This window comes from Bubalus bubalis, chromosome 9, assembly GCF_019923935.1.
Source record: "Bubalus bubalis isolate 160015118507 breed Murrah chromosome 9, NDDB_SH_1, whole genome shotgun sequence".
NCBI lineage: Eukaryota > Metazoa > Chordata > Mammalia > Artiodactyla > Bovidae > Bubalus > Bubalus bubalis.
This window is the reverse complement of record NC_059165.1, coordinates 39,723,738-39,731,951: the sequence shown is the minus strand read 5'-3', so window position 1 is coordinate 39,731,951 and position 8,214 is coordinate 39,723,738. Positions and strand designations below refer to the sequence as shown.

At 37.4% G+C, this 8,214-nt stretch overlaps 1 non-coding gene across 1 annotated transcript; it reads right to left on the bottom strand.

Annotated features, from left to right (window-relative positions):
- Positions 1-7,829: 7,829 nt before the first annotated feature.
- TRNAC-ACA lies at positions 7,830-7,901 on the bottom strand. The gene has a single exon. It is a non-coding gene; the product is annotated as a tRNA-Cys (tRNA).
- Positions 7,902-8,214: the final 313 nt, after the last annotated feature.

The following is an 8,214-nucleotide window of genomic DNA, read 5'->3' as shown; positions in this document are numbered from 1 at the left end:
ATACAGAACCTCTTGTGTTTAGTAGTGTATATGATATCAGAATGAGGAGAAGGAGTATTAGGGTGAGAATTAGAAGAACTGAGTCTTGGTGACATATCTGGGATTCACAATCCAGGACTCTGAGAAAATACCTTCCTTTATATCACATTGTCAGATATGAAATCTTTCCAGAACAGAGGTCTCAAACTGAAAGTCCATGGATCAAATCTTTATGTGTATCATTTGGCCAATACAGTATTTTTAAATAAATCTGAATGACTGAACAATATTGAAAAAGTCAGAAGAACTCACCTGTTTAGGAAGCACCCCCACCTCCCAGTTCTCAAGGCCCCACCTGGCCCACTTCACTCCTTTATATTACCTGCCTATGCCCCATTGGAATTGGAATTTGTAACACTTGAATGAGCTGTTTCAGCTTTAACAATCTGTGAAATTTAAAACATGCTGTATTTTTTGCACATGAACATAGGCTTTTTGAATTTTTTAGTCTAGGTAAGTAATGCAGTTGGCAGGTGTTAATTTTTGCATATATTTCTTTACACCTTAAACACATCACATATGCAGTTTTAGGAAGCATATGGTTTTCCATGTGCCTAACTACACTGTTGATTTTTCTTTTTCCCTAAGTTCTCCAAAAGCCCAGTAGAATAAACACAAGCTGCCACTTGGAAAACAGTTCTGAGGTAGAACCCAGCTGGGTGGAAGAAAATGAGGGAATCCAAAAAGCTGCCAAGTGACCATATTCTGGGTACAAGTTTCTATAGTTCATGAAGACTGTGGTTTTTTTTTTCTCCCCCTTTGCCTGGTATATCGTGAATATAGGTGTGAAACAGCTCAGAGGTGGGATTTCTTTTTGCTCTTTTGGCTAATGGAGAATGGAGCAAAAGGTAAATTCAGCTTTCCAATGGCAGACCTTGAATGGAAACACCTGGAAATGTTTTACTGGGTAATGGGCCCTGGGTTTTACACCCCCTGCCTATAGTCATGGCTGGAGGTCACAGCAAGAAGATTCTTCTCTGGGCTCAGGTGAAAGATAAGTCTGAAAAGGAGTTTTACTCCACAGACCAGCCCAGCTTAATAGAAGCTAAGAGTGAGCTTGTCAGGCCAGGGAACCTTGAGGTAAGCGTTCCTGTGAATTGTACTCACATTCCCAGAGGGACTGAGAAACTGGCCCTGTCTAGCCAGAATTTGATACTGAATATGACTGCTTGCCTGCCTCAAAAGATTTCCCTGTCAGCCCTCCCTCAGCACTTTCCCTGTACACTGTTTCAGCTATTGCTGGAAGATGATTAGGCCAAAGGATTATAGTGTTGAAAGAGGAGCTTCTAACGCCTTTTCCAGAATAAACAAAGATTCTGTTGAACATAAATTGCAAACATGTATTAATTTTCCTCTGGACAAGACTGTTGCTAATCTTTTTGCCTCAAGGAAAGGTGGACGAGTTTTTGAGTCTTGCAGGCTGAACTGATACCTGATGAAGTTGTAAAGGAGTGAATTTTGTCTGTTGCCTTTTGTTGCCTACAATTTGCCATTCCTATGCCTTCCTGTGTCCCTGGCACCTCCTGTTATCTTTATGCACATATATGACTTGCTAGCCACCTATCTCAGTTTCTACCACTTACCTCTCCTGTATGCCACTGTGTCAATTAGGTTTCCTGCTGGGTTGGATGACCATAGAATTTAGTGTTCAAACCGGGAGTTTTTTAAAAATTTGGGGTATAGTTGATTTACGATATTGTGTTAGTTTCAAGTCTACAGCGAAGTAGTTATTTTTTAAAATTATATTCTATTATAGGTTACTGTAAGATATTGAATATAATCCCCTGTGTAAGTCCTTGTTGCTTAAATGTTTTATGTATAGTAGTTTATATCTGTTAATCCCATACTCCTAACTTGTCCCTCATTCCCTCGACCCTTTGCCAACCATAAATTTGTTTTCTATTTCCGTGAGTCTGTTTCTGTTTTGTATATAGATTCATTTGTATTATTTTTAGATTCCATATATGTGATATCATATAGTATTTTTTCTTTGTCTGATATTATATGCTATTCTCTAAGTTCATCCATGTTGCTGCACATGGAAAATTTTATTCATTTTATGGCTGAATGATATTCCATTGTGTGTGTGTGTATATATATATATGTATATATATTTATAAAGCACATCTTTTTAAGCCAGTCATCCACTGATGGGCACTTGGGTTGTTTCCATGACTTGGCTATTGTAAATAGTGTTGCTATGAACTTTGGGGTACATGTATCTTTTCAAATTAGAGTTTTCATTTCTTCTGGATAAATATGCAGAAGTGGGATTGTTGAATCATACAGTAGCTCTATTTTTCATTTTCCAAGGAACCTCCATAGTGTTTTTAATAGTGGCTGCACCAATTTACATCCCACCAACAGTGTAGGAGGGTTCTCTTTTCTCCTCAATTTCTCCAGCATTTATTGTTCATAGGCTTTTTGATGATGGCCATTCTGACCAGTGTGAGATAGTAGTCATTATAGTTTTGATTTGCATTTCTCTAATAACTGGTGATGTGGAGCATCTTTTCGTGTGCCCGTTAGCCATCTGTGTGTATTCTTTGGGAAAATGGCTATTTAGATCTTCTGCCCATTTTTTGACTGGATTGTTTGCTTTTTTGATATTGAATTGTATAAGCTGTTTATGTATTTTGAATATTAACCCCTTGCAGTCACATGGTTTGCAAATATTTTCTCCCATTCCATAAGTTGTCTTTTTGTTGATGAAAACCAGAACACTAAAAAATGCTGTTAATAATTATACCTACATGACAATATTTTATACACCCAGAGAATATATTTATATTTCCACAGAGGCCTTCTAGCAATTTTTGAAAAACTAAAGTATAGTTGATTTACAATATTTTATTAGTTTCAGGTATATAACAGTGATTCAATATTTTTATAGATTATACTCCATTTAAAGTTATAAAATATTCATCATACTTCCTATACTGTACATTACATCCTTATTTCTAATTTATCTTATATCTAGCAGTTTGTGCATCTAGTGATATTTAATCTTAAACCCAACAAAGTTCTCTAATGTTGGGGATTCTGATACTCTGACTTACTAACAGGTCAGCTGGATAATTTGGGGGCTTGTAGGGCTTTTGTACCAGGTCAAATTAAACCAAGTGAGTGTCTATGGAGTCCCATTTGAAAATAAATAAATCTGACACCAACCCTTAGAAAGTTCTAATTTAATTTGGAAAGTTAGTACTAGTGGGGATGAAAAAGTGCTTGAGACAGGTTTAGAGAGAAAAAAAGTAATGCATGTTGCTTTTTAATAAAAAACAAATCCTAACACTTTATGCCCACACCTCAACACCATGAAAATTAAAACACTGAACTACTATTGACATGGCTGGTAACTTTTATCCTGTAGACAGGCAGAAAGAAAGTAACTAGATCACAAAATGCAACAAATTTTCAATAAATGGTATAAGTGAAACAATCTAGGGTCAGAGGCAAGCCACCAAGAAGAGATACTTTGAGGGTAGTCAAGGAGGGGTCTCTTGGAGAAGGTGGTTATTTATCTGAGAACTGAAGCATGAGAATGACCCAACCATGTGAAAATATGTGGGAGGATATCCAGCAAAGGGGATAGCATGTGAAAAGCTCTGGATTACTTGTGCATGTTGCAAGTATCAGTACTGCTGCTAAGTCGCTTCAGTCGTGTCTGACTCTGTGCGACCCCATAGACGGCATCCCACCAGGCTCCTCCGTCCCTGGAATTCTCCAGGCAAGAACACTGGAGTGGGTTGCCATTTCCTTCTCCAATGCATGAAAGTGAAAAGTCAAAGTGAAGTCGCTCAGTCGTGTCCGACTCTCAGCGACACCATGGACTGCTGCCCACCAGGCTCCTCCATCCATGGGATTTTCCAGGCAAGAGTACTGGAGTGGGGTGCCATCGCCTTCTCCAGTATCAGTACTAGTACTGTATTAATTCATTCCTGTTTGTTGCTGAGTAGTATTCTATTGTATGATGAACTTTTAAGTTGTTTATAGTTTTTGGCTAATATGAATAAAGCTTCTATAAATACTTAAATGTAAGTTTTATGAAGCTGTATGTTTTCATTTCTCTTGGGTACAATTTTAAGAGGAGTTGCTGTGTTAATGTGGTCAGCAATAGCCTGATTGAATTTTATTTTTCTTTCTATGTATAGGTCACACTGTCTTATTTGTTTGTTTTTTTTACATATCTCATTTTTTAATAGAAAACTGGACTTTATTTTAAGTAATATAATATGACAATTCTGGAAATCAGATTCTTTTTTCTCCCTGGGTTTGTTGTTGCAGTTTGTTTTGGTTACTGTTGTATTCATGCCTGGAAAATCCCATGGACGGAGGAGCCTGGTGGGCTACAATCCATGGTGTCGCAAAGAGTCAGACACAACTGAGCGACTTATGTGCTTGTGTGTTCTGTGTTTGTTTCCTGAGTTTTCTGACCTATTTCTGTAAAATCTGTAATTTTTGTTGAGTGTGACCACTGAAGACAGTTCTTAGTTAGCTTGTGTGCGCAGTCATTCACTTGTGTCTGACTCTTTGTGACCCGCCACGTTCTTCTGTCCATGGAATTTTCCAGGCAAGAATACTGGAGTGGGTTGTCATTTCATATTCCAGGGCATCTCCCCAACCCAGGGATAGAACACATGTCCTTTGTGTCTCCTGCACTGGCAGGTGTATTCTTTACCACCGCACCACCTGGGAAGCCCCTTAGTTAGCTTCACTAAGCTAACTAAGACCAAGAACCAGTATGACTCCCAGTTTTTGCAAAGGAGCTCTGTATGAATGTTTGAGCATGCCTTAAACACTCAGCCAAGTGGCTGACAACTCTACCTTACCTCTCAATTCCTGCTTGCACAGATACTCAAAGTCAGCCAGACGTGAGAGTGAGAGGCTTTCTCAGGTCTTTCCTGTGCCTGTACACAGTCCCATGCATGCACATGGCCTTTTATATTCTTAGGAATATGTCAGAGATTTTCAAAGCTCCATGTGGTTATCTCATTCCACAACTTTTCCTTTTAAGGCAAACTTTTTTGTAAGTTCATTGTATTATCAGCTATCTCAGACAACCATAAAATTAAGCAATTGCTTGTAACTCCTTTTGATAAATGCTCATAAGGAGAAACTGGGTGAGTTCTCAGGTCAAATAAACATAGACTTACAAATGAAATCTTCCAGATATGTCAAATGATGGCAATTTTTTGAGACTAGGGCTTAGAAGTAGTTCTAACTCCGTAGTACCTCCTCTTATGGGTACAAGGCTACTATTTTTCTCCATGATTTGGGACTGGAAGCTTTCAAGGCTACTCTGAAGCTGAAGAGTTGGGGTGGAACCAGGGCAAGTTGAAATGCCGCAGAGCTTGTGTTCTTGTTGACATTCATTTGTTTTTCTTGAATACTCTGCAGATTTCTGACAGATAGTTTCACTTTCAGAGTTCTGAAAAAGTTGATTTTTTTTTGGCAAGTTTTCCATTGTTTTTATGGAGAAGAGAATTTTTCAGAGATCCTTACTCTGCCATTTTCCTCGTTTGGTTTTAATTTGCATTTTAATGGCTAATAATACTGAGCATCTTTTCATGGGCTTATGTGCCATTCTTATATTTTTTGATGAAATGTTTGCTCAAATCTTTAAAATTCTTCTTTACAAATTAGGGTATTTGTCTTCTTGTTAGTGAGTTCTGGAAATTTTTTATATACAAATTATCAGATATATGTTTAGTCAACATTTTCTCATGGTCTACAGGATATATTTTCAATTTTTGTAATGGTATCTTTCAAAAAGCAATGAAAAATTTTTTGATGAATCTACATTTATAAACTTTCCTTTTATGGTTCATGTTTCATGTTCTTTCTAAGAAACCCTTCCTCAAGGTTTTGTTCTAAAAGTCTTATAAATTTAGTCTTATGTTTAGACTTGTGATTCATTTTGAGTTCATTTTTTGTAATGTATATCCACTTGTTTCTGCACCTCTTGTTGAAAAGCTATCCTGTCCCTCACTGAATTTCTGAATTACCTCAAAAAATCAATTTACCATATATTGTGGGTCTATACCATGTATTGTAGATTATTTATTCTGTCTCATTGTTTTATATGTCTCTCCCTACACCTTTAGCATACTGTTTGATTACTATAATATTACAGTAAATCTTGAAATTGTATGCTTTGTCCTCAAATTTTATTTTCCCTTGAATACATGTATATTTAACTGGCTACAGTATTTCAGAGTAATTGTGGATTTTATCCTCCAAACAGCAGTACATTCAAGTTCTGGTTTCTCCACAAACTTTCCAACATTTAGATTGTCTATTCTTTTTTCACTTTCAGGATTCTAATGGATTTGAAGTGGTACCTTATTATAATTTTAATTTGTCTTCCCTCAATAACTACTAATTTAGAGCACCTTTTCATTTGTTTTTTGCCTATTCATATGTCTTTTTCTGGTGAAGTTTCTTTAATTGAAATTTTTGTTTTTGTACTATTGATTGCTTTATATGCACACACTCACACATATTAATCCATCTTCTCAGTCTATGTCTTGTTTTTTCATTTTCTTAATTGTGTCTTTTGATCAACATTAAGTTTTTAACTTTGATGAAGTCCAATTGATCTTTTTTCTTTCATAGTTAGTGCTTTATTCTTTGTATCTAAAAAATCATTGCCTTCTCCAAGGTTGTTTTTATTTTTTATGTTCAGAACTGTGATTCACTTTGAATTATATTTATGACCATATAGAGATTAGTTTTTTTTCTTCCAGAAGTTTATCCAGTTGTTCCAGTGCCAGAACGGATTGGTGATTCTTTGAAGAATATTAAGCAAAGAAGGAATGTGATGTATTTGCTGATGTGAGGGAAACAGCTGGGAAGCAGTGGGGAGATCCGTGAGGAGGTTATCGCAGCAGTACAGACTTGATGATACTGGTCACAATCAAGCAGCAGCAGTGAAGGACAGGAGAAGTAGAATTGTTTGTCTAGACTAACAGTGAGTGATTTGTGTTGATGCTGCATGTTTCCCACTTTTACCCATCTCTACAGTTGTACTGCATGGAAAGGGACAGCATGATATGGTGGACAATAATGAGTCAGTGTCAGGAGTTTTTGTCCAGACTGCCATTGAGACTACTAATCTCGTGATTTCTCATTAAGATCTCTTTTCCTATTTAAAATTAGGTCATCTATGATGTCCTCTTCTATCCTAAAATTTTTATTCTCTGCTGTTTTCTCTGAATACTGCAGGAGTGGTGGCCAGTAAATTTTGATGTCAGTAAACTCTCTTTGGTTCTTAACTTATTTGAGCTGTCTGTGAATTGTAGACTTCTTGAAATGCTCATCGTCCTGGGCTGCAGTGCTTCCCCTCTCTTAGTTCTCCAGTTTTCTCTCTGGCCAGTTTTTCTCAGTCTGCAACAGTGCCTCCTCTCCTTTCTTATGACTTCTAAATGTTGACTCACCACAGTTCTGGCTATGGGCATCTTTTAATTCTATGTCTCTTTTGGGCTATCTCATTTATATTCATGACTTCAGGTTATTGAGATACTATTGACTCACAACTGTCTGCCTCCAGGTGAGGCTTTTCTCTTTTGAATTTTAAACTTAGCTTTAAGATGGTCATTTGTATTTGACTATCTCCCAAGTCCAAAACTTCACTTGTTAACTTCTTCCCCTAAACTGTGGTGGTTTACTTGCTAAGTTGTGTCTGACTCTTGCAACCCCACGGACTGTAGCCTGCCAGGCTCCTCTGTCCGTGGGATTCTCCAGGCAAGAATACTGGAGTGGGTTGCCATTTCCTCCTCCAGAGGATCTTCCCAAACCAGGAATCGAACCTGGGTCTCCTGCATTGTAGGCAGGTTCTTTACCAACTGAGTTACAAGGGAAGCCTCTCCCTTAAACTATACTCTCTCTTTAATTCCCTGATGACACTTATATCCAGCTTCTTAATATCAGATACCCAAGAGTCCATCTTCTCTCTTTGATTCTCCATACCCAGTCCCCCAAACTTTTTTTTTTCTTTCCTTAATATTTTTTTGTGCTCTGATCTAAATTGGAACATTTTAAAAATAAAGAGGGCAGAGTTAGTGGTTAAGTTAGGACAACTGGTATAAGCTGGAACTGCTCTAGGCAAACGGGGATTGTAATTAGCCTAGAGATGAGACCCAGGAAGAATTCTAGAGTGGAATGAAAAAGCAC